Genomic DNA, 24,629 nt, shown 5'->3' with positions numbered 1-24,629 from the left:
GTGGTTGTTTTATGTCACCATCTCAGTGGGATCATCATTTCCAGCAGGCTAGTGCTTAAGTAAAACTGCAGTAAAGTATTATATTTGTTAGTAATGATAGGGAAGGGACTGGAGGCTAGTGGGAGGTGGAATGAGCGATTAGCTGCTTCTCTTCTCCTCCCCAGTGACACAAAGCTCTGCTGTTAATGGCAAAGGGAGAGGAAGAGATTGGAAAGTTGTCTATTTTTTGAGTAAATTTGATTAAATGGAGCAATAAATAGATCAGATTAGTAACCTGTGTGTGTCTTTCTAACAGTAGTTCTGATTCTAGGAAGATTCCTTTGCAATTTATAGCAGAGATATATGAAAACACATTAATAATGCAGGTACCTTTCAGCAAGGGATTTAGCAGATGGTGCTATTTTGTTTTTGGCTTTAACTGTTCAAACATATTCATTTTAAACTCAGAAGCTGTAATGTTATTAGTACAAGTTAAATAAGGTTGACCTAGACTTTGTCAAAATTTGCTGTTAACTCTCATTGTTTCATTTGTTTTTTAGACACCATTTTCAGTAAGCGTTGGCATTGTCACTGCACACAGTGTTTAAAATCTCACTGAATACTGCATTTCCAACATTTTCGATTTGCATTTCAAGTTTCTATAATTTTCTCCTCATAGTCCAACCATCATGCCAAGTCTCAATTTAGTGGCTGTCAGTTACTTTGATTCAAAGTCAACTATATCCTCTTATGAATGAAGAAAACAAAATCAATTAGATTATGCCAACGATATGCACAAAAAAATCAACTTACTTCTTACTTCAGGCCACTTGTAATAAAGGGCAACATACTTTTCCAGGCAATGCAGAATGTTTCATGCTCTATACTTTTGACTTTTCAATATCAACTCCAGTTGAAGCAAGTGAGAATTAGTGATATTGTACACATACATGATTTAACAATCTATATTGGAACCTTTTAAAAGGCAAGTAGAGTTTTGAATGAATAAATATCCATTCCATATTACAGAAAAAAACTAACAAAATTTGAGTGACATATATAATTTATTTAATGTGGAATGCGCATAGTAGTTAGTTCTTCAAGCTATAGTGCTTCTGGGGGCTTATCTTATGTCACATTCTTGACCTTTGGTAAACAGCATTTTGTTTGATCTTCTTCAGGGCTATATACATGAGCACTCATCAACCTTGAAGAGAATATATTTACTTCCTAAAGGTCAGAATGCAGCTTTCACATTTTTGCATGCTAACATATAACACTGAAAACTAGTATTATTTATAAAACCCTTCAGACTGACATGACATTTACTTTCTTTGTATTGGAAGGGTCATTATTTGTCTAAGCAATAGCTTAGATCTCCAACTCCAATATGACACTTAGCCTGAGATTCAGAATGGAATTAATTATCATCCTCTTTGCTCTGTGGAAAATAAGGGAGTCAGTCAAAAAAAAGGTGTAATATTCCTGCCATCGACTGCCTATTGTGATTTTAGAGTAGGCAAGATGACTGGCAATCTCTATTTCTTTTTTGAAATATGATGTGTTAGGCATTCATGCTCAAGTCCCTGGAATATGCAGAGTTCAGGATCAATTTTGGGATTCCTCTGAATGCAGTGTACATGCAGAAACACCCCTGTTAAAATATACATAGATGAATCCAGCCGGTACTTTTATATAGAGCTAATTGATCAACCAGAACCAATAAAAATCCTCTCCTTTGCCCTACAAATTAGAGTCCTTGAATTAATTATCTGATATTCTCTTCCCATTGAAATAATCATCCTAACTGTCCATGCTAGAAATTCACCACCATCCGTCATATTAAATCAATCCTCTGATCATTATGTATAACCTGTGCAAGTGGATGGAAGTGGCCCCATCATTCTGATTGTAGGATTACTTTCCACTCATTCCTTCCTCTCTATGATTCATGACAACTTACTTTCTTGAGTAACATACACAAAATGATGGAGGAACTCAACAGGTCAGGCAAATGAGTAAGCAGTCAATGTTTTTTGGCCAAGACCATTCACTAAGACTGAAAAAGAAAGGGGAAGAATCCCAAATTACTGCTGAGATGTTGCTGACTGCTGAGTTCCTCCAACTTTTTATATGTGTTACTCTGGATTTCCAGCATCTGCAGAATCTCTTGCTTTTATACCTCACTACCATTTTTTGTGCTTTCACTAGTAATACAACCAGTAATTCATTATCCCAGCATTGAACATATCTTTATCTTTGCCTCCCTCTGCTTTCCGCAGGGATCGCACCCTCTGTGATTCCCTTGTCCATCTCCCTCCAGGCACTTTTCCCTGCCAGCAGTCTAAATGCTACACCTGCTCATACACTTCCTCCCTCGCCTCCACTCAGGGCCCCAAGCAGTCCTTCCAGGTGAGGCAACACTTCGCCTGTAAATCTGCTGGTAATATCTATTATGTTCAATTCTCCTGATGCAGCCTCCTCTGCATTGATGAGACCTGTTGTAAATTGCAGGTCCGCTTCATCGGGCACCTCCGCACAAGTGGGACTTCCCAGTGGCCAAACATTCCAATTCCCATTCCCATTCCAACATGTCCATCCATGGCCTTCTCTTGTGTCAAGATGAGGCCCTCAGAGTGGAGGAGCAACGCTAATTATATTCCTTCTGGGTACCTTCTAACCTGATGGCATGAATATTGATTTCTCCTTCAAGTAAACAAGCTCCCCCCGCCACTTCCTCTATTTCCCACTTGGACCTTTTACTTCTTTTCACCTGTGTGTTATTTTCCCCTGCATTCCCTACTCCTTCCCTTTCTCCAATGGTCCATCTTCTGTCCTATCAGATTCCTTTTTCTCCGGCCCTTGACCTTTCCCACCCACTTGGTTTCACCTTTCACCTTCTAGCTATCCTCTTTCTCCTTCTCTCATCTTTTTATTCAGGCATCCTCACCTATCCTTCTCAGTCCTGATGAAGGGTCTCAGCCCGCAATGTCAACCATCCATTTCCATAGATGCTGCCTGACCTGCTGAGTTGTTCTAGCACTTTTCTGTTTGTTGCTTTGGATTTCCAGCGTCTCCAGACTTTCTCGTGCTGAATACTTTGTATCAGTTTAATCTTAACATGTTTTCACATTTGACATTTAACAAGTAACATCCAGAGTCAGAGAAAAATTCTCTGTTTAAAAAACGACAAATGTACTTTGAGGCACTCGGTATGGATGAAAGAATTCACACTTGCATCTGGGCTCAGCCGCATTAAGCTGATCCAAAACCTGAGAAAGCATTAACCTTTGTAGTAGGTGTGACTCAGACTATTTTGCTGGGAAAATGGGAGTTGCAACAAAAAAGGAATAGGGATAATAAATTGTTCGGATCTGTCCTTTTTATGACTTATTTGTTAAGCCAAGTCATTTGTTTTTCCCAAGGGCATGCAATATCTGTGAAAATCTGAAATCTAACAAGCTAAGCTATAGCCATACCACAGTGACCCAAGCCTGCTCTCTCATTTATTTCCCTTTCATTATTCCCCGCATGGTGTATGTTTTTCTGTTTCAGTGTATCTATTTGCCTCTACCCAGATGTTCTTAAGCCATCCCGTATAACCCATCCATGGAATCACCTTGGGGACACTACAATATTCTCACCGAACAATGAGCTAATTTTCTCCTGATTTTGAAACTTCAGCATCTCTGCCTCCTCACTACGCATTTGTGGATATATTGTTGCTTATGAAACAATCTGATTAACCTCAGGCCAGATTGGTTTCATTCGTAGGAACAGCTTGCCATATATATAGATTCGCTTACTGGATCTCCAGTTGTTCTTAAACAGGAAACATTAACCTCATTTGTTTTTCTTTCCCAATGTACTAATGATTATAATGAATATTTAAGTGGAGTTTCATGATGGACAAGGGGATATTGAGCTAATTGAAACATTTGGCGGCACTGTGTAGTTTAATTAATTCGTTGGCTTTATAATACAAATGGGAGCCAATTTTCATCTCCCAACCCTCCTACTTGTCATGGTGAATAGGCATTAGCAGGATGAAGATTCAAATAAAATGCTGCTGTTTTTCTGAATGTGCTTTAGTTTAAGTGGCCAACCTGCCTATCTATGATTCAGTTTTGATCTAGACATCCTTTCTATTCCTTCAAGGTCAACAGAAGAAAACAGCTTGTTTTAATGGTACTTAAAGTACCATTACTTTATGGAAGATTTGCGAGATTTTTACTTTCCTAATATTGATGGGTATCTCCTTAGCGCAAGGGATATAGATGAAGTGGAGTTTGTTAGGTGTGTTCAGGAAGGTTTCCTGATGCAACATGTACATAAGCCAACTAGAGGAGAGGCTGTACTTGATCTGGTATTGGGAAATGAACCTGGTCAGGTGTCAGATCTCTCAGTGGGAGAGCATTTTGGAGATAGTAACCACAACTCTATCTCTTCACCAAAGTGCTGGAGAGGGATAGGAGCAGACAATTTGGGGAAACATTTAATAGGAGTAGGAGAAAATAAGATGCTATTAGGCAGGAACTTGGGAGCATAAATTGGGAGCACGTGTTCTCAGTGAAATGCATGGCAGAAATGTGCCAAAAGTTTCAGGTAACATTTGCATGGAGTTCTACATAGGTATGTTCCATTGAGGCAGAGAAAGGATGGTAGAGTTAAAGAACCATGGTGTACAAAGTATGTAGAAAATCTAGTTAAGAAGAAAAGCTTACGGAAGGTTCAAGAAGCTAAGTACTATTACAGCTCTAGAAAATTACAAGGTTGCTAGGAGGGAAGTTAAGAATTGAATTAGGAGAGCCAGAAGGGGCCATGGGAAGGCCTTGGTGAGCAGGATTAAGGAAAACCACAAGGCATTCTAAAGGTATGTGAAGAGCAAGAAGGTGAGTTGTGTGAGAATACGACTGATTGGGAGCGATAGTGAAATGTGTGCATGGAGTCGGAGGAGGTAGTGGAGGTACTTAATGAACATTTTGCTTCAGTATTCACCAGTGAAAAAGACCTTGACAATTGTGTGGATGACTTACAGTGGACTGAAGCACTTGAGCATATAGAAAGAGGATGTGTTGGAGCTTTTGAACAGCACTAGTTAGATAAGTCACCGGGACTGGATGAGGTATACTCCAAGCTACTGTGGGAAGTGAGGGAAGAGATTACTGAGCCTCTTGCAATGATCTTTGTGTCAACAATAGGGACGGGAGAAGTACTGGAGAATTGGAGGATTGCAAATCTTCTTCCCTTTTTCAGGAAAGGGAGTCGAGATAACCCATGAAATTTTAGACCAGTGAGTCTGACTTCAGTGGTGGGAAAGTTAAGTTATTGGAGAAGATCCTGAAAGGCAGGATTTATGAGCATTTGGAGAGACGTAATCTTATTAGGGATAGTCAGCATGACTTTGTAATGGGCAGGTAATGTATTATGAGTCTGGTTGAATTCTTGGAGGAAATAACAAAACACATTGATGAAGGAAGAGCAGTGGATGTAGTGTGTATGGATTTCAGTAAGTCACCTGATAAGATTCTCCTTGCAAGGATCCTTGAGAAATTAAGGAGCCATGGGATCCCAGGAGGCCTCTGGATCCAAGGATCCAGAATTGGCTAGCCCACAGAAGGCCAAGGGCGGTTGTAGATGGTTTGTATTCTGCATGGAGGTTGGTGACCAGTGGTGTTCTGCAGGGATTTGTTCAGGGATCCCTCCTCTTTATGATTTTTATAAATGAAATTGATTTTATAAATTGGATGAAGAATTAGAAGGATGGGTTGGTAAACTTGCTGATGACAAAAAGGCAGGGGTTTTGTGGATAGTCTGGAGGGTTGTTAGAGGTTACAGCCAGATATTGATAGGGCTGAGAAGTGGCAGATGGACTTCAACCCAGAAAAGTCTGAAGTGGTTAATTTTGGTAGGTCCAATTTGAAGACAGGATATAACAAAAACGGTACGACTCTTGGCAGTGCGGAGGATCTGAGAGATCTTGGGGTCTGTGTCGATAGGACACTCAAAGCTGCTGCGCAGGTTGACAGTGTTGTTAAGAAGGCATATGGTGTGTTGGCATTCATCAACAATGGGATTGAGTTCAAGAGCTGTGAGGTAATGTTAGAGCTATATACAAACTTGATCAGACCCCACTTGGAGTACTGTGCTCAGTTCTGGTCACCTCACTACAGGAAGGATGTCAATACTATAGAGAGAGTGCAGAGAAGATCTACAAGGATGTTGTCTGGATTGGAAGGTGTACCCTTGGAGCGATGGAGGATGACAGATGACGTGATAGGGGAGTATAAGATGATGAGGGGCATTGATCGTGTGGATAGACGGAGGCTTTTTCCCAGGGCTGAATGGCTAACACAAGGGTACATAGTTTTAATGTGCTTGGAAATAGGTACAAAGGGGATATCAGGGTAAATTTTTCACACAGAGAGTGGTGGGTGCATGGAAAGCACTGCTGGAGGCGGTGATGGAAGTGGATACAATAGGGTCTTTTAAGAGCTTCTTAGATAGGTACATGGACAAATAGAGAACTATGTGCTAGGGAAATTCTAGGCCGTCTCGAGAGTAGGTTACATGGTTGACACAACATTGTGGGCCGAAGGGCCTGTAATGTGCTGTAAATTTTTATGTTCTATGTTTAAAGTACAAACCCCATTTCCAGAAAAGTTGGGATATTTTCCAAAATGCAATGAAAACAAAAATCTGTGATATGTTAATTCACGTGAACCTTTATTTAACTGACAAAAGTACAAAGTAAAGATTTTCAATAGTTTTACTGACCAACTTAATTGTATCTTGTAAAGGTACACAAATTTAGAATTTGATGGCTGCAACACACTCAACAAAAGTTGGGACAGAGGCATGTTTACTATTGTGTTACATCACCTTTCCTTTTAATAACACTTTTTAATCGTTTTGGAACTGAGGATACTAATTGTAGTAGATTTGCAATTGGAAAAATTTGTCCATTCTTGCTTGATATTAGACTTCAGCTGCTCAACAGTCTGTGGTCTCCGTTGTCTGATTCTCCTCTTCATGATGTGCCATACATTTTCAATAGGAGATAGATCTGGACTGGCAACAGGCCAGTCAAGCACATGCACTCTGTGTCTACAAAGCCATGCTGTTGTAGCCCGTGCAGAATGTGGTCTGGCATTGTCCGGCTGAAATAAGCATGGATGTCCCAGGAAGAGATGTCCCCTTGATGGCAACATATGTCTCTCTAAAATCCTAATATACGCCTCAGAGTCAATGGTACCTTCACATGCATGCAACTCACCCATGCCGTGGGCATTGATGCACCCCCATACCACCACAGATGCTGGCTTTTACACCTTTCGCTGATAACAATCAGGATGGTCGTTTTCATCTTTGGCACAGAGAACTGGACGCCTGTTTTTTCCGAAAACTAGCTGAAATGTGGACTCATCTGACCACAGCACATGGTTCCACAGTCTTTCGGTCCATCTGAGATAAGCTCGGGCCCAGAGAACTCACCGGCGTTTCTGCATAGAGTTGATGTATGGCTTACTCCTTGCGTAATAGTTTCAAGTTGCATTTCTGGATGCAGCGACAGACTGTGTTAAGTGACAATGATTTTCCGAAGTACTCCTGAGCCCAGGTGGCTATAATTGTCACAGTAGCGTGATGGTTTCTTAGGCAGTGCCACCTGAGGGCTCGAAGATCACGTGCATTCAACAGTGATTTCCGACCTTGCCCTTTTTTCTACTGAGATGTCTCTGAATTCTCTGAATTTTTTCACAATATTATGTACTATAGATGTTGAAAGACCTAAATTCTCTGCACTCTTGCGTTGGGAAATGTTTCTTTTGAACTGACTAACAATTCTCTCATGAATTTTGGCACAAAGGGGTGAGCCACGACCCATCCTTGCTTGCAAAGACTGAGCCTTTGATGGACGCTACTTTTATACCCTGTCATAATACCTCACCTGCTACCAATTAGCCTGCTTAATGTGAAGTCTTCCAAACCGGTGTTACTTGAATATTCTGTGCCCTTTTCAATCTTATTTTAACTCTGTCCCAACTTTTGTTGAGTGTGTTGCATCCATCAAATTCTAAATTTGTGTATATTTACAAAATACAATTAAGTTGGTCAGTAAAACTATTGAAAATCTTTTGTTTGTACTTTTGTCAGTTAAATAAGGCTTCACGTGAATTACCATATCACAGATTTTTGTTTTTATTGCATTTTGGAAAATATCCCAACTTTTCTGGAAATGGGGTTTGTAGTATATGTCTGGTTTTAAGATCACCACAAGTATTTGGCAGAAAATATACTTCTACTTTTCAGTAAGATTTAAAAATAGTATTTGTGCTTTTAACATTTTGACCATATTCAAAAGAAAGAAGGGACTAGAAAGAATTTCTTTTTTAAAATGTCTATCTTTGTATCCATTCCCATCTAGCCAAGCAACAGCGTTTGTGCAATTCTAACAATGCATACCTTAATATCTCACAGGCACCGTTCATGACAAGACTATGCTTGTTCAGGATTGCCATCACAGAATCAAACTGCACGGCTACAGCAAGCACTGCAAATACTGTTACCTTTTAGGTTGTCACAACCTACAGCTTCACACTTTTCAACCTTTTGAGTACAAACTTCTAACTATCATGTATCACCAAATTTCATTGAAGTACAAAATCATATCATTATAAGCCATTTAGCCAGTGTCATTTCCTGATAGAATCATTTTTTGCTTTCCCCAGAGCCTATGAACTATTTTGTCTAAAGTTCTCATTCAATTTCTTTGAAGGGATTGCTTTTGTTTCTCCAACTTAAAAAAAATATTATTGCCAGATCATAATTATTCTCTGAAAAAAAAAGGCATTCTTCATGCCCCTGTTGTCTTTTAACCAATTTTTTAAAATCTGTGTCCCTTGGTTCATAAAAACCCTAAATCTAAATTTGTCAAAATCTTGTACACTTTTATCAAACATTTCAAAATTCTTTGCTAAAGTGAACAACTCTCAGCCTTTCTATTCCTAACAAAAAAATCAAAGCATCTATGATAATTTCATTTCTTTTCATCCTGGACAGAACATTTTTTTATTTGACTGAAGATAGCATTTCCCAGTTTGAGTGTTTTCCTCTGAATTCCTTTTTTCTGTTATGAAACCAAGCTGTGTGATGCATAATCACTACTGCTTCAGCACTCCCACACTTGTATCTGGTTCAGGGTCTGAGCCTGTTTTATTTCTCAGAACTAACCCAATGTCACTCCTCCTAAATGGGTCAGAAACACGCTCATCAAGGATGTTCTCAGAAATAATTTCAGCGAGTCTGCAACTTCTTTTCCAGTAAATCATTAATGCTATACAATTCTTTTTAACACTTCACATGCTTTTCTTCCTACTCCCATGACTCTTCCATCTTGCAAAAATCCTTTCTATATTTGCACATTGACCTTGTTTTATGAAGGGGATAATTTGGATGCAAATGTTAATCACAACTCATGAAAACTGACTGTGCATTGACACCAACCTTGCCATATCCAATGCTGTGTGCCCATTCTATTCTAATTTTGATGTTGAGAGAGATTTTGTAGTATATTTCCAATCTATGATATGTTCATGGTGTTAATAAATAATGCACTTGGATTCGGATCTCAGAACTCAAGTTGGATCAGAATGCTGTTGCTTGCTTCTATTGTTTGTAAGATTTATGATTTTGTTTCTCGTTCTCTGCACATTGGGGATTGGTCTTTATTTTTTTAAATTGGGTTCTTTTGGGCTTCTTGCTTTGTGGCTGCCAAATCTTTGTGAGCAGACAAATCTCCAGGTTGTATAATTTATACATTCTTTGATATCTGTATTTTGAATCTTTTAATGCACTTTGAATTTTGAAGCTTTGATTTGGTTTTGAAATTTCACCACTAGGAATGACTTTGCTCAGGAGAAACCATCGATTTCTCCTCACCAAAGTGATTGTCCACTGTCGATATGATACTTGGCAACTTGAAAATTAATCCTACTGTTTCAGAGCTCTTTCTGGAGACTTGATTTTGTCTGGGAAAGAATGCATTTCAGGATTCACAATTAACACCTTTGAATTGAAAAGAAAACCACCCAGAGGGTTCTTTAATATGTGGGAGAATGAACTTTAATAGGCTACAATGATCTAGCTGAGGAATTAAATAAACCTCATTACTTGATCTCAGCTCAAGAAATTCAGCTTGATTATAACAGAACCATGCTGAGTGTGGAGTAAACGTACAGCCAACCAATATATCATGTCAGCCATGTTAAGAATTTCTCACATTACCTGTCTTGTTTCAGCAAGGTTAATTTTATTTTTAAATTATGGCATTCAATTTTATGGATAATCTATGTGGTACAGTAATCAATTCTATGCATAATTCATATAATTTATTGAAAAGTAATCTGCAGAATTTATCTGACAAAGGATCATTGAATGAAATGTGAACTGTTTCTTCCACCAAAATTACTGAAGTACTGAGTACTCTACCATTTTCTATTTTCAACTTCATATAATTTATTTAATGCTCTAAAGACTTTCCAAGCTCATCTGAATAAATTTGATCGACAAGCTGTTGAAACGTATGAAAAATATCTTAAATATTTATGCTGTTTTCCCATTGTTTCCACAGTCCTTTCACAGAAGTTACAATGGATAAGCAGAGATTAGCACAGAGCTCTGGTTTTTATTTAAAAGGCACTTAGATTGAACAATCTGTGATACTACATTGTACATTCGAAGTCACAGAGTGCAAGTTTGCCAAAGCCACAAATATATAGTGTTTGAGTAGCATTTTGCATTGGAGATGAAACAATATGAAGGACATTTCACAGCACTTGAGATACAGCATGGATTCGGCCCTTCAGGCCCTTCGAGCTGTGCTGCCTAGCAGCCTCCAGTTTGCCTCTAGCCTAATCACGGAACAATTTACAATGACCAATTCACCTACCAACTGGTACATCTTTGGACTGTAGGAGGAGACCGAAGCACCTGGAGAAAACCCATGCATTCCACAGGGAGGAAGTACAGATCCGTTATAAACGACATTGGAAGTGACCTCTGAACACCAGTGCTCTGAGCTGTAATAGTATTGTGCTAACCATTTTGCTGCCGTGGCACCCAGTAACACTTCAAGTGTAAGCAAATTAAAGCTATATTTTAATTGATATAAAGTGATCTAGTAGGGTATGTTTAAGTCTTAATTGTTAGAAACGAACAATTATATCTTAACCAATATTTTAATACCTCTGACTTCAATGACAATGAGAGATCTGTGTACATAATTGCTTATTACAATTAGTTATGCATGGTGCAATATTACTCAATAATAACCACACAGAGCACTGCCAAAATAGCATTACTGCCAAAATAGTCTCACTGTGATCTTGATTAATATCCAAGACTATTGCAGAATCTTTCATTTAGATTAGTCTCATAACCTCAACATCCTACTTTGCAGAGCTTAATATTTATGTTTAGATTGTTGAAAATACTTTGCTTTTCTAATGGCCTTAGAACATGTCTCTATATAATGGAGTGGAGTATATAATTAAAGTGAAAAACATGTAAAGCATTAGCAATAGTCTTCATCTGAGGGCATCTAAATTTATCCACTGCAGTCCAGAAACCTGTATTATGTTGTTGCTATTTCATAGTAAATGCAAAGTAACATTCGTAGGTCCATTATATTCCAACAAAACATTCAATTTTATTCTCCCTGATTAATAAACTTTATAAAGCATCATGAAGAATCTTCAATAGCCAGGAAGTTAATATAATGCTACCATATAGAATAATTATTGACCAAACAGCATTAATAAGTTTAAGGGGATGTTAGTTATATTGGCTGACAAGGATGATGCTATTTTGATAATGTCAATTCTTCATACCTTCTTCTGAACACTTAACACCCGGACTTAAAATCATGTGATCATTAATAGATATTAATCCCATCTCCAGCGGAGACCATTCCTCTCTCTACACTTACTGTACAAACCACAAACACGTGTAGCCTGCTTCAACTTTCCTTGCAAGATGCAGAAGTGGAACTAAACTGATAGATACATTGTTACAACTCATTTCTGGCCCGCTGGACTTATTTCTCATTATATTTATTGCCCAGTCCCATCTTATTCACTTGTGGCTCTTTTGATGCCTATGGAGGGCATATTACTTGCTGAGTGCTTTTCATGGCCTTCTGTCTTTGCTTCAGATTGCAATCAACCTCAGTATTTTGCTTATGTTTTCTAAACATGTGGTTGTATAAAGTCGCATCCACTGGGAGAACATTATGAAATCCTATATACCTGACAGAACTCTGCCTCCGTTCATGACAAAGCAGAAAATTAAGCAGCATTCTCGTGGATTTTGCCTTGGCTCTCTCAAGATACAAGGTTCGTTTCTGTCCATTTTACATTTCTTACATGTAATATTTCTCTGTACAAGCTTGCATTTTGTGAAAAGTATTTTATCTCCCCTTATGAATAAGATTTATTTCATATCCCCTTATGAATAAGATTTATTTCATATCTCTTCATTGCCAACCATAAGTCAATATTGTGTTCCTTTTTAAACGTATTCATAGTATAGGGGCATTACTGTCAGTCCCAGCATTTAATATCCATTTGTACTTGCCCTTAAACCACAGCAGTCCATCAGAATCTCAGGATTTGGAGGTATTTACAATGAAAAGTAATTTTCCCATCACAACGAATTGATTTCACATCACAACAGTGCAATTTGAGGGAAACAGCTGATGGTCTCTCTTGTGTCTCTGATAGTGTACACACATGACCACTGCATGCACTCTGATTCTGCAGTCACTGTGCCTAATGGTTCAGCGACTGAGCTTAAGGAGTATGCAGTGCCAGTGAATTTGTCTAATCTGTCCTGGTATAAAAAGGTTTAAATAGTTTGGAGAAGCTTAGCTCAATGCAAAAAATGGTCTTAGAGTTGCAGCAGTTATAGGGTTAGTCCAGATATGTTGTTGGTCAATGGCTATTTCATTACTGTATCTCAGACAGATTAACCTCTAATTATCGAGGAAAGAATATTTTTTCACATTTTCAGAGGTAATGAAGGGTATTACACTTTAATTTAGTAGAAAGAATTTATGATTTTTTTTCCAAGTTGCCTTCACATTTCTGGCCAAATTGTAATCAGCTCATGAAAGATCCACAGATTCAAACATTGCGCTAAGAATGACACAGCTGCTGACTAGTACTGAGTAACTTAGCTTCAGATAAATAAGAGGTCAGGTTCAGTGGTGAAGAGTGGAAGGGCAAATTTTGATTATGCCAAAAGTTACCTGGGACCACCCCCGATGGTCGATCGAGCAGTGCAGCTCACGTCCACCTTCCTCGGCGTCTCCTTCCCGCCTCCCCTGAAAAGACCGCAAAACCCCCAAGCTCCCAGCCTCACAAGACAAAATAACATTCCCCATTGGTTAAAAAATGAATACAATCCCCATATCAGCAAGACCAAAGCTAAACAACTGTGAGAGAAAACACTTATCAAACATAAAAGCATTCCTACTCTAGCAAACCAAAGAAGCCATTTTGATAAACATACACAGTACATTGTACACAACAATATTTTGGATGATAGTGTGGGATTTGGTTTCTGCTAATATGACCTTATTTTTCATAAGTTATCTTCCTTTTAGAGAGTACTATTCAGAAATATGGCTAGATGCACTAGATATTTTTCTGACTGTTTAAAATATCATTTATCAACGATGTTACATGCACTTTAATTGCATTAGGTCAACCAGGTAGGAAGGACACTTTGCAGTCTTGTGGAACTTGGGATATTAAGCTTAGTACCTTATAGCTTCAGGTTAATTGCCATAGTTCCTGTGTCTTACTAAATTCAGTGCAAAATACATTACACAATGAATAATAGACAAGTGGAGAGAAAATCCAATACTTCAGCTACTAAAGCATTACATGCATCCATACCACTGTTGTTGCAAGGACTGTCAGGTCTGCACAGGCAGGCACATCCCAGTCTCCACCCAGCTGCAGGAATCACCTGCCACTTCTTCTTGTGTTGTTTTATGGCAGTTGGCAAACCAGCTTTAAGGTGCATTACTGCCACCTGCTAGACTGGAGTGTGGATCGTTTGATAAACAGGAGGAATGAAAAGAATTGCATTCCCTAAATTCTATATAATAAACCAGAGTCTTTCAGATACTCCATGATATAAGTCAGTTTTTCTCTAGAAATCCCACTTAAAATGTCCTCTATACCCATAGCAGTTTTTTTTTACCTTAAGTGCTCCTATCATCTTCACTCCTTCTCTTTGGTAATTCATATATTTTATCAACACGTTCAACTGTTTCTTGTTGATTACAGTATTCACTCAACCCAGTTGGATGTTTTCCTATTTTATATAATGCGTGATTAAGACTTGTGTGACTAATTCTTAAATGACTGATGATCACTTCTAACTTTCTATGTCCACTTGATATTCTTTGGTAACTGACTTGCCTTCATAGTTTGTACAGTTGTCTCCCTGTTTCACTCTCATCCCAATGCTTCTGCCATGTCTCCTCAATACACGTTTTTATAATGGTTTTGACTTCTGCTTTGCTTAGACGGATCTGGACCTCTTTTAGAGATTATTTGAGTGATTGCTTAGCTATAACATCCATTTTTTCATTACCCTCCACACCACATGATGCACCATCAATAACTCACACTGAGACGTAAGGCGAGATATCGGCTTTTATTGACTGGAAGAAGGAACCAGGAGTGAGTGTCTATCATACAATGTCTTGGAGACTGAGGCCGAGCGTCAGGCCGCAGATCTCCTTTATACAGGGGCCTGTGGGAGGAGCCACAGGAGCAGTCAGCAAGGGCGTGTCCCGACAGGCACATAGTTCACCACACCACAGTGAGCAGGAACCCAAAGAAAGCTTACCTCTACTCCATTTTTGGTCAATGTATAGAACTTGCATAGAATCTCCAATAAAATATCCTGTCTACTTTCCAATTTTTTTGATTTGTTAGAGGTTAATGCAGACAAACTGTCTGAACAGATTACAGCCTTTTTGACATTATTTTCTTCTATCCCAGATGATGCACTCAGTATTTCCATTAATTCTGTTGTATACACTGATAAATGGTTTGATGTTCTTTTCCTGATACTAGTTTTGCAATGAGGAATGTAGACTGCAATACCTGTGTGGCCAGAGCTGGGGTCTTTGGATCCATCCGTAAATATTACAAGTTTGTTTCTAAAGTGCAGGTCTATATATGCTTGTACTATCAGTTTGATTCCACAGTTAGACTTACTTTTTAAAAGTTGTTGCAGGTTTATATCCACTGCATGTATTGTAAAGAGCCATGGAGGAACATCGGATAATGGAACTGTAGGGCTATATTCCATCTCGTGTAGATCATATTTCTGTGCTGTTGCATCCCCGATCCATCCAAAGCCATTATAATTTCAATTATTATGTTCCCAGCAGTCTTTTAATACAGCTTTAGCTGGATGTGAGTTGTTATGCCCCATGATGTTAACCCAGTAATGTAGCATTAGCTTTATTCTCCTAAGTCTTAATGGCATTTCCCCCATTTCGACTTGAGGAGCTGATACAGGTGATGTTCTGAATGCACCACTACTTATCCTGAGGGCCTGAGCTTGCTCAACATCCAGCATTTTTAAATTACTTTCTGCAGCTGACATGTATGCTACACATCCACAATCCAATGTAGCTCTCATTAGAGCTCCTGCCACTTGTTACCAATGCATCAGCTATTTAAAACTAGCTCTCATCCATGGTCATTGTTCACCCATCATCCACCAATTGCTCCTAATCTTCAATTACCTTGATCCCTCTGAATTTAGTTTCTCTTCTCTCTTGTTTTGTGGTTCGTTATTTTGCTGTTTATTATTAACATTATTGCTCACCACTAAATTATCTCCACTGCTCTGCATTTGGCTCCTCTCCATTTCTCAACAATGCCAGTGTGAAATACAAATATTTGTACATTTGTTTTACTAGTTGTTAAAAAACCTACTTTTGGAATGGTTCTAAATCTACAAAAGATGTTCTTCAAAGGTTTCAAATCTCTTGACTTCATTATTAACACTGTGTCCTGCATTAAGTTAAAGTTAAATCATAGTGGCATTGAGAAAAAGTTTGATTTAAATGAATATTATGCCGTAAATTAACACCATTCCACAGCTGTCAGCTTTTTGCTTAAATTTCTCAAGAATCTCATTAGAATAAACCCAGTATTAAAAATAGCCATAACAGTACAAATGGGTATAATATTTTTCCAATAATGCACCAAATTCATTGAATCATTTCCATCTTTCAGGATGAAAGCTAAAACTTCTACTCAGTCATATCTCATTTATGTGCAACAATTACACATCAAAACAAAACCCAAATTGGAAACCTTTAATTTCTAATATTGTAAAACTGTCTTAAAAGAAACATAAGATACAGAGTAGATCTGTTTGAATTAAGAGACCAAAAATGATCAGAAAAAGTTCCAGAATTTTAAAATTTTAAGTGAACATTTTACACACAATATTTCTGTGTTAACTCTGCAGGAATAGTGATTCCATTCATCTCTGTAAAGATGAATTGTTGCCAGAACTCTTGATAAACTCTTGGAGATCTACCTTCTTTGAACCTATTGAGTACTCAACCATTTTCATTCTTTAGGATTTTACTTTTGTAATGTAAAAGCTTATTCACTTCTAGCAGCTTACAAATGTGTCTGAATTTTTTTGGAACATTATCACATTTAACAGATGATCAGATTAATGGCCAGGTCAGTTGATGACCTTTGTTTTAAGATGTCTGGGAGTGGAACTTGTTCAAGACTGCCAATGAAAAGGAATTTACATATGGATGATGAAGATTGTCAGAATGTCAGACTGCTGCAGAATGGTTCTTGCTTAGGAATCTACTCAATCCATCAGTCCTAATGAATAAGTGAGTGGTATGCCATTGACAAAGAATTCTGAGCCATTATAGTACACCAGGATACTTTATCAGATACCATTGTTCCAGTCTTTATGCTTTCAAGGTATATTTTGCAGTTAAGTGCCATCCATTTTACATACCACGGGAGATTTCCATTAACATTTTGGTAGCAGTATACATTCCACCTCAGGCCAATGTCAATCAGGCTTTAGATGATCTGAGCATTGGGATCAAATTGCATGAAACAGCGCACCCTAATGCCTTTACCATCATTTTGGGGGATTTTAACCAGACCATTCTGAAAAAAATCACTAAACAATTACCAATAACAGATCACTTGCAATACCAGAGGAAATAACCCATTTGAGCATTGTTACACCACCATCAAGAATGCCTACCGTGCTAGTCCACACCCTCACTTCAAGAGCTGTGATCACCTGGCTGTACTTCTACGCCCTGAGTATAGGCAGAGACTGAAGACTGCAGCACCAGTAGTGAGGACCAAGAAGGTCTGGACAAGGGAAACATTGGAGTGCTTACAGATCTCTTTGAATCGGTGCACTGGACCATATTCAGGGATTCATCTTTCAATCTGGATGAGTATGCTGCAGTTGTTACCAAATTCATTAAAACCTGTGTGGATGAGTGTATGCCTACAAAGACTTCCTGTACAGTCCCAAACCAAAAGCCATGGAGCAACCAGGCTATTTCAGGGTGAAGAGAGGATTTCGAATGAGGTCGGAGGCGACATCGGATGTTCAACAACTTTGACAGGGTTTGCAAGACATTATTTCCTACAAAATAAAACCCAATATCATGAAAGGCAGCATTGCTTCACTACCAGATGAATTCGATGCCTTTTATGCCACTTTGAAACGGGGAATATAACTACAACTATGAACCTGCTGCACCCAGTGACCCTGTGATCTCTGTCTTGGAGGCCGATGTTAGGCTGTCTTTAAAGAGGATAAATCCTTGCAAGGTAGAAGGCCTCAATGGAGTACCTGATAAGGCTCCGAAAACTTGTGCCAACCAACTGGTGGGAGTGTTCAAGGACATTTTCAACCTCTGACTGCTACGGGCAGAGTTCCCACTTGCCTCAAAAAGGCAACAATTGTACCAGTGCCTAAGAAGAATAATGTGAGCTGCCTTAATGATTATCACCCGGTAGTATTCACATCTACAGTGATAAACTACTTTGAGAGGTTGGACATGACGACTGAACTCCTGCTTCAGCAAGGATCTGGACCCACTGCAATTTGCCTATTGCAGATCTCAATGGCTCTTCACACGGCCTTAGACCACCTGGACGATACAAACACCTGTGTCAGGATGCTGTTCATTGACTATAGCTCAGCATTTAATACCATCATTCCCACAATCCTGATTGATAAGTTACAGAACCTGGGCCTCTGTACCTCTCTCTGCAATTGGACCCTCGACTTCCTAACCAAAGACCACAATCTGTGCGGATTGGTGATAACATCTCCTCCTCATTGACGATCAACACTGGCACACCTCAGGGGTGTGTGCTTAGCCAACTGTTCTACTCTCTATATATGCATGACTATGTGGCTAGGCATAGCTCAAATACCATCTATTAATTTGCTGATGATGCAACCATTGTTGGTAGAATCTCAAATGGAGATGAGAGGGTGCACAGGAGTGAGTTATACCAACTAGTTGAGTGATGTTGCAGCAAAAAAAAAACTTGCACTTAATATCAGTAAGACAAAAGAGCTGATTATGGACTTCAGGACGGGTAAGATGAAGGAACACCTACCGATCCTCACAGCAGGATCAGAAGTGGAGAGACTGAGCAGTTTCAGGTTCCTGGGTGTCAAGATCTCTGAGGATCTAACCTGGTCCCAACATATTGATGTAGCTATAAAGAAGGCAAGACAGCGGCAATACTTTATCAGGAGTTTGAACAGATTTGGCATATCAACAATAAACTCAAAAACTTCTATATTTGTACTGTGGAGATCATTCTGAGAATCTGCATCACTATTTGGTATGGAGGGGCTTCTGTACAGGGCCGAAAGAAGCTGCAGAAGGCTGTTAATCTAGTCAGCTCCATCCTGGGCACTAGCCTACAATGTACTCAGGACATCTTTAGGTAGCAGTGTCTCAGAAAGGCAGTATCCATTATTAAGGAGCCCCAGCACCCAGGGCATGCCCTTTTCTCATTGTTACCATCAGGTAGGAGGTACAGAAGCTTGAAGGCACACACTCAGCGATTCAGGAACAGTTTCTTCCCCTGTGCCATCTGATTCCTAAATGGACTTTGAACCCATAAACACCACCTCACTTTTTAAATATATATTATTTGTTTTTGCACGATTTGTAATCTATTCAATATACTTATACGGTAACTGAATTATTTATTTATTGTTTTTTTCCTTCTATATTATGTATTGCATGGAACTGTTGCTGATAAATTTACAAATTTCATGACACATGCTGGTGATAATAAACCTGATTCTGATTCTGATTCTATTTTGTTAAATAATCCTATGTTCAGCAAATAATATTACTAAAATTGCAGAAGTTAATTCATTAACTATTTCATTCAGTTAATTTACTGCTTTAAAAACTCAGATGAACTCCAATAATTTGTGTATAGGCTTGTTTTGTTTCATATTGTTAATTGGATAGCTTGTCAGTTGCATAATGACGAGCAAATTGTCTTAATGGACAACTTCACTTTGAATGGTAATTTGATTCTTTTTAAGGAGGTGACCAACATAAAGGAATGGAGAATACCTGGCTGTTGGTGATGTTTCCAAAATGCTTTTGAGAAGGTTATGCTAAAGACTATTGGAAAAATAGAAGAGCAGGAAACGTTTGTAATTAGATGGGAAGTCTGAGACACATGGTAGGGATTCCAAGATAAAAGTTATCAAATGGACATTGCTCATTTTGGAATAATGGGCCAGATCCACCCCTCCCCCCCCCCCCCCCCCCCAAACATTACTTAGGTGAATCTTTCTAATGTAGTTTTGGCAAGTTCCAAGTGTCTGATCTTCACTTAAAGTGATTTCTTCTGATGTTCATGTTTAACTCAGGAGGTGCTTCCTGACACTACACCAAATCCAGTAATAGTTAAGGTGACAATTCACCATTGGAAGAGTTCCAACCATGGAACGACAAAGAGGTTAGTTTAAAATTTGCATGTGGCTTCTGGAATTGTTAGTCTTCCATTAAGTCTGAGCATGAAGGTATACTTTAACATAAATTATAAAAATACCTAAGGGCTTAAGTAGTGGCCCTGATTGTTTATCCAGCTCCGCTTACTGATGAAGCAGTCTCTATACCCGAGGCAAGAACTGGGCATTGCAATCAGTGTTCACAATTCATGGACAACATTTTTGTTCCTTTCCTGAGCTCAGTCCACTCTAATTTTCCTCCTGTGATATCTACTGGAATACTAGAACAGGAATGATTTCAATTATAATGTCAGTGATTGAATAGATCATCAGAACCTACAAATGAACAATTACTATATGGTAAACACCATATCCCTATATAGTTAACACTTTGAAGTTGGCACTGGGGGAAATATAATTTCTGCATAACTTTTGATTCAGAGCGTTCAGATATATTCCTTTTTAAAGAAAGTAAAGACATGTACTACTTAATAAAATATAACAATTCAATTGGAACATAAATCAACCCTGACCAAACTAAAAGCTGTTAGTGTAGATCTATAGTTGAACTGGGAAATAACAGCCAGAGGCAAACACAGATGAAGCAAACTAACCAGAACAGCTTGCATGTACCTGTGTGTGAACAATAAACACACTGTGCAAACTTACGTAAGATAAATAAATGTACAAGGACAGATGTTATATAACAAGATTCCACAAGACTGTCTCCTTGCATCCATCCCATCTGCTCTGCTATTGTTTCATCATGCACACACTGCATGGAACAATATTGCCTTCCTGTTCAACCAGCTGTCTAAGTATCATAGGCAAATGCAAGTAAGGATTATAGATCGATACGTGTAGTTGCGTTTAATAATTCCATTCAATACAAGGCTTAGATAAGTAAATTATCTTAATGTGATTATGTAATAATTTTATATTTTAACATACTTACAAAAGTAGAAAGAAAAAAGCACTTTTATTAATAACACAACTCAAGGGGGAGTTGCTTAGGAGGGTGATGGTGCCTAACAGCGACTCCCTTGTTTGCATCTTTGGAAACAGCTCTACTTCTATCTTAGACATCTCTTTTTTCTCCCTTTCAAGGTTCTTTTGAAGACCCTGACTTCGGCTTTTTGTGGAAATGGGTCCTGCTCTCAGGGCCTCGCGACTGGCTGCTTTTCGATATGCCAAGGATGCAGCCTGGAAGACTAGCGTGCCTTCAGGGTGCCGGATTTCCATGGCTCTGGAGATGGACTGAGTCAAGGCTGGTGCTGCTGCCTGATGTGTCGTGGGAGTACACAGAAGATTGAAAACAACGAGCTGGCTGCTGGCTGTGTGCCCTCAAGTTCTTTGGGCACAGAACTCGGAAAAAGAGATGCAGCAGACTTTCAACACCATAATTCAGCGAGTTGTTTGTTATGTCTCTCCTCTCGCTGTGAAATAGGCACACCTCTTTTTCCCTTATTAGGGAGAGAGAGAGAGAGAGAGAGAGAGAGAGAGAGAGAGAGAGAGAGAGAGAGAGAGCCTATGGTATGCCAAATACAAGGTGAACAGGTAGTCTTTGGGGCTCTGTGTCTTTACTGAAGCTTCGCTGACACTTCGGTGCTCAGGTGGGGGGGTATAGCTTTGCTGCTGCTAATGCGTGAGGGGAGGCTGGAGAAGGAGGCTTTGGGGTTCTAACATTTAACTGTCATTTATTCTTTGGGACGCTCCTCTGTTTTCGTGGATGTTTGCAAAGAGTTTCAGGATGTCTATTGTATACATTTCTCTGACATTACATGACCTATTGAAACCTACTGAAAATCCAATAGCATTCAAACTTTAAAAAATCAGCTTTCTATTCTGAATAAAATAGAAAAACATAAAAAAAATTCAAGAGTCCTCCTTATGACACCGTACAATGTGATGGCATTGGGGTTGCAAACTGCAAAGTTCTAAACTGAAAAAAGACCTTCAGCCATGTGGGATAGAAATAGCCTGGAGTCCTCTCACTAATGGCAGGTTAAACTGTAACTACTCAATTCTCACTTACCTGTTTATTCTCTAGTGAGTTTAGCTGCTAATACCTGTTATTTGAGTGGTAGGTCTCCTCTCCCTACCAAGGATTAGATACTTCCAGCTAATATAGTTTCAAACGCAGTTTAAAATACAGCCTCAACATCCCAGTACTCCTCTTTCACAGTCAGCAGTGAGTGCAGATGGCCGAGTGTCGACCCCAGCGTCAGTCAGTAGTACAGACACACATTCTCAACAGACTGCTCCTGAAGCACCAATGTCTGATGTCCAGATGGAAGAGAAACAAGAAGAGATGAAGAAACTGAGCCAAAACTGTGGAACTAAAACAAGAAATTAAATGAGGTGTAGTTATTTACAGTGATATATGTCTGTAAATACTTATATGTCTGTAGATACTTATTCAGGAGAGGATATTGAGTGACTGTCTGTTGATTTGGACAATATAGCTAAGCTATTGGAACAGTGGAGTCAAAGGCAGAAGTTGTTGGTCGGGACAGGTGAGGTATGCTTGGACACACCTTGCAGTTACCAAGGAAGTGACCATTGTAATGGTCTAGAGTAGGGGTTCCCAACCTTGGTTCCATGAACCTCTTGCGTAATGGTAAGGTTCCATGGCATAAAAAGTTGGGAATCCCTGCTCTAGATCATAATAGTTTTGATAGTTAGATTCAAGGTTTTTGCTTCCTTATTATGATAAAGTTGTTTCCTTTGTTCTGTGGCTTTATGCTTCTATTTTAATTTTAGTAACTATTGTATAATTATTCAATTTTATAAAGACATGTAGGCACTGTGGTGGTTCTTTGATGCTACTTCAGTCATGCTAACTGGGATTTTTATATATGGAAGCAAGCTTTGTGATCTAAAAGCTATTCATTGACCATTTGTCTTCCTGAGAAATGTACATGATAGTTTCAATATAAATTTAGTAATTTCATGTTCACAGTTCTTTACTTTCAATCACTACTGTAATCAATTGCTTATACCATAATCTAGACGTTAATATTTTCTTGTCCAGCCCAGCTTTGTTTTCTGTCGTGTTCTCCTAGTTCAGTTTATTTTTTATTTCAAGTTTTTACACCCTCTAATCCCAGTTTAACTTTCAGGTTCACTTCTGCTTCGTCTAGCTTAGTATCTCATGTAACACATTTCAGCAATTTATTGGTTGCAGATGGGAAACATAAACACATTAGACACAGCCAGATGCATCAGCAAAATAAGAATGCTTGGCAGTCTGATTAGTTTTGGACTGATTGCTTGCCTTTTCTCAGGGGCAGCACTTCAGGTCAGGCCAATCCCTGTAGGACAAGTGTTTAGTATCTAAACGAATTTGGCATCTGTAAAATTAAACAAATAGTTAAAAAGCTAACTATCAGAAATGTAACTCAAATTTGTACTTCATAGTCTATAAACGGAGTTGCACTGCATGGCTTTTCTGGCTATGAATTTATTTCAGGGTGCCTGCTACCACTCACAGAACTCTGACCGGGTTCATCTCCACAGCCATTCTTCACCTCCTATCTCCTACTTCTATCATTGTTCTCCAGTATCCAAGAGTTAGTCTTTGAAGTTTAACTCCCACCTTTCTCTTAGATCCTGACAGAATTTCCAATACCCTACTCTCGAGCCCTAATTAGTGTTCCAACCAATTATGAATGTCAAAAATGGATACCCAACCCTTAACCTGCCCTCTTGCAGAATTACTGAATCCAAACTGCTGACTTCAAATGCTATTTTTCATTTAACATTCTGAAACTAAAGTTCAGGCAAGCCTTTCAGAATCACTCCGTGCCTTGGACTTCAGGCACTACTGAATTTATTGTGATGGGCCCATGACTAAACTTCTGTAGATTTTTACTTACTGGAGTGAGAGTACCAGCGATTCAGATTCCATTCCTGTTGCTTCTTGGAAGGAGTTTGCACGGGCACCCCGTGACCACATGGGTTTCCTCCCACAGTCCAAACATACATTGGTTGGTAGTTTAACTGGGTATGGTAAATTTTCTCATTTTTAGGCTAGGATTAAATTGGGGGATTGCTGGGTGGCGCTGCTCAAAGGACCTATTCCGTGCCGTATCTCAATAAATAAAAAAAGGATGAGGAAAAATAACTTTAGCCAGAGGGTGGTGAATCTGTGGAATTTATTGCCACAGATAGCTGTGCAGGACAGTCATCAGGTATATTTAAGGTTCTTAATTAGTCAGGGAGTCAGTGGTTATAGGAAGAAGGCATGAGAAGAGGGTTGAGAGGGAGCGTAAATCAGCCATGATGGAATGGCAGAACTGACTTGATGGGCCAAATGGGCTAATCCTGGTCCTATGTCTTATGGTCTTGCATACAGGAGTCAAAGCCTCAAGAAGGCAACAGCTAATATCAAGGATCCCAACCATTCAGGTTATGTGATCTGTTTAGTTTGGCTTCACTTGCCAAATGCTTCCAGCAACTATGTTTTCATTTCAGACTTCCAGTATCCACAGGATTTTGATCTTTAACTGGATGAACCTCTAGTCTTACGTTTTAAATTTTCCCAATCTCAACTT

The 24,629-nt window shown here is 38.9% G+C and overlaps 1 protein-coding gene and 1 long non-coding RNA gene across 3 annotated transcripts in view; one reads left to right on the top strand and one right to left on the bottom strand.

Moving 5' to 3' along the window:
* The window catches only part of LOC132405432 (complexin-2), a 149,941-nt gene that overhangs the window by 25,027 nt on the left and 100,285 nt on the right, over positions 1–24,629 (bottom strand). The gene's annotated exons all lie outside the window — the stretch shown is intronic.
* LOC132405433 (uncharacterized) lies at positions 1,171–21,859 on the top strand. Of its 2 annotated transcripts, XR_009515869.1 has the most exons (4): positions 1,171–1,215; positions 10,610–11,114; positions 12,191–12,371; positions 21,181–21,859. It is a non-coding gene; the product is annotated as an uncharacterized LOC132405433 (long non-coding RNA). The 2 variants fall into 2 exon arrangements; XR_009515868.1 differs by lacking the exon at positions 1,171–1,215 and having other exon boundaries at positions 10,379–11,114.

This window comes from Hypanus sabinus, chromosome 15, assembly GCF_030144855.1.
Source record: "Hypanus sabinus isolate sHypSab1 chromosome 15, sHypSab1.hap1, whole genome shotgun sequence".
NCBI lineage: Eukaryota > Metazoa > Chordata > Chondrichthyes > Myliobatiformes > Dasyatidae > Hypanus > Hypanus sabinus.
Note: the sequence above shows the minus strand (reverse complement) of the source record. Positions and strands in the feature narration are given on the sequence as shown.